Below are 3,067 nucleotides of genomic sequence, written 5' to 3'. Positions count from 1 at the left end.
GCTGGGGCCGGCCCTCCCCTGGGCGGCTCCAGGCCCACGCTCACGCGCTAGGATACTTCCTTGTCCTCTTCCTGTTCTGGTTTCCCCTCCCCTTTGTTCTTCCAGTTTCTACCAGGGGACCCCAGTGGTCTTCCAGGTCGCGGTGATGAACCTCTGGCCTCAGGATCGGCCCCCCATCACCATGCCAACAGGACTGCAGCGTACCACCTTCACCTCTCTTTCTGCGGCCATCTCTCCATCCCCTTTATTACTCACTTCCAGAGAGGCCACAACAGCCCTGGCCTTGGGATTTGGCCTGAGATGGGGAGCGGAAAGGGCCGGGTAGGAGGGGCTCAGCAGTGGTGGGTGTGAGGGCTTGGAGGGGGTGGGCATGGGGGCTCAAGACACATGAGAAGATGTCTGCAGTCCCACGTGATAACAGTTCTGGCAGCTAAAAGATGACCATATCGAAGGCTACCCCCTTTTGGCCAGAGGGGCAGAACTCTGGACAGATTCTCAATGCCTTTTTGTGATTTGGACCCACCAAAGACCTCTCCCCTCCACCATCGTCCTTGGCCCACATCTCTGTGTCTGATAGTGACATTGGTGAAGGCTCTTAGATCCCAGGAGTGGAGAAGGGCAATGGACTGACTTTCTTACCAGCAGATACCTAGGCAAGCCTGTGAACTAGCGGAGGATATTCAGTACTGTCAGGACATGTCATCCCAGCTCTATCAAAGTGCCAGCCTAGCGGAGAGAGCTGCTGAGGGGCTTCCCAAGGGGGCTCTCAGCTGGGGTTGGGGATGGCAACATGAGGGTATCCTTCTTCCCAAGGCTGGGGCCAGTATCCCCCCTTTCCCCTGTAGCTCTCCAGGGCTGGGCTGGGTTGGCCCTGCAAGTAAGAGAGCGAATTCCTGAGGCCACCAAAGCCCACTGCCAGACTGGGTCTTTCCCGAGAAGGAGGCAGGCTCCATCCAGATGCCTCCCTCAAAGGGAAGGAGGCTGCTCTTCTCCTGGGGAGGTGATGACCCCAGTAGTTCCCAGTGCGTGGGTACCCACTACTCATTGGCTGGTGATGGTGTGATTGGGACCTGGGGCATTTCCCAGCACAACAAGGCAGACAGGTGACAAAAGGTGACAGAAGGTGTTAAAAGGTGTCCCTCTTGTCTGGTCTTTGGTGCCAACTTGCTGTGTGATCTTAGGAAAATTTCTTTCCATCTTTGGACCTCAGTTCTTCACTGGAAAAACAAGGAATTTGGCCAGATGATCCCCAAAGGACTTCTGACTTTGGCTTGTGGGAATTTGTGAACGTCAGAGCTTCCAATCTGCTCGATGGGTTCCGGCTGCTGATGGCTCCATCTGCTTCCAGAGGGGATTCACAGGCCTCACAGTGGCAGGGCCTGACAGCATCTAGTTCACCCTCCAGGCCTAGGAAAGGCCCTTGTTGGGACCCAGAAGCAGGTGCCTGCATAAATTGCTCTATCCTAAGGCCTAGATATTACAAAGAGGGACAGAGCTTGTATTGCTGAGGCTTGCGTGAGGGCTTTGGATAGGGGCATTATATTCATAGCAGGGAAGGGATCGCCCTTCTGTTTTCACTCCTTTCTGTCTTGGTTTCCTACTTATTTGAAAAAGGAGACAAAATTTTATTCTACGAGTTAGATCCCAACCCCTTTTTACCCAGTACTTTTGTGCAACCATTTCTCATGGTGAAATAACTCCGTCACCAGCCTGAATCCCATAAACCTGGTCGCCTTCTGAATCCCATCAACACTCAACCTAAGGGACCCACTTCCCAGGTCAGAACTGAGAGGGCTAGGAGTGTCATTCTCCCCTGGCTAGTCCTGTGGTCCCAGCTGCAGGAGCCTGCTAGATGGTTGGCATCTCATCTGGGCCGATGTGGAGTTGATACAAAGCTGAAACAGCGCATGGCAACCTAGACATGGAGCATGTGCCCTGCAGGGTCTCCCTCTGAAGCCTTTGGGACTGACACAGAACTCATCAGCACTTGGGATAATCCCTTCCCTGCAAACCTCTTCCCCACCCCGAACGTGTGCACATGGAAGATTTGCTAGGCTGGTTTCTTGAGCCTCCTCCCCCTCAACGTCACACTCACCTTTGGGTTCATCCAGGGTTAACTGAAACTTCTCCAGCTGCAGGGAAGCACTAGGGCTTTGCCTGTCTTTCTGCTCTTTGAGCCAGGACTTCACAAGGACAGTGGTCAGGTATAATTAAATTAAACATTAACCATCCTTTGTGGACAGTTTCTCTACTCTACTCCCAGCACAAGAGACAGATGGGTCCATCTCAGCCTCTGTCCTTTGGAAGCTCCTGGCCGGGGAAAAGTCCCAAGAGGGGCATTGCATCTCGGGCTCCATGCTGCTGCCGGTCCATACAGTGCCTTGATGTAAATTGGAGCACGGTGCCGTGGGTGGAGTCAGACCTGCACCAGAGCACAAAGCCGTGTGAGTGGCGCGCCGGTGGGGTTTGGTGCTGCTCACCCTTTGGCCAGGCATACCCTCCTCCCCCCACAGCTCTTGCTGTAATGCCGAGGGACACAGGCCCAAGTGTTTCAGTGGGTTCTTCCTGAAGAAGAGGACCCAGAGCATCTCAATCTTTGTGTTAGCTCTAGACACCACCCCCATCTCATTGCTTGTCTGTGGGGTCCCTCTCCATCCTGAGTCAGCCCAGCCAGGTGACACCTCAGAATGAAGCCTGGGGGGGGGCTTCACTCGACCTCAGCACCAGCCCATGGCACTAACTCCATGCCAAGCTTTGTAAGTCCTGTGCTGGAACTTTCCAGGAGGCCGTGTAGGTGGCATCCTGGGCAGGAAGGAAGAACATGCCAGGCAGAGGGCCAGCTGGACATCCTCAGTACCCCAGTCCAGAGAGGAGTTCAGTCCCCAGCCTCCATGGCCTCCTCAGCCTCGAAGTCCAGACTTTGAGGGTACAGAGAGCTCACCTGGGTTTTGGTTCTGCTGGGAGAGTTGCCCATGAGCTCATTCTGACATGGTACGTTGAAAGGAAGGCTCTTCTGAAAGTTCTCGGTGCCGTCTCAGCTCTAGCTGTCACCCACCACCTGGGTGTC

This window comes from Muscardinus avellanarius (genome assembly GCF_963383645.1).
Source record: "Muscardinus avellanarius genome assembly, chromosome: 1".
Lineage (NCBI taxonomy): Eukaryota > Metazoa > Chordata > Mammalia > Rodentia > Gliridae > Muscardinus > Muscardinus avellanarius.
Note: the sequence above shows the minus strand (reverse complement) of the source record.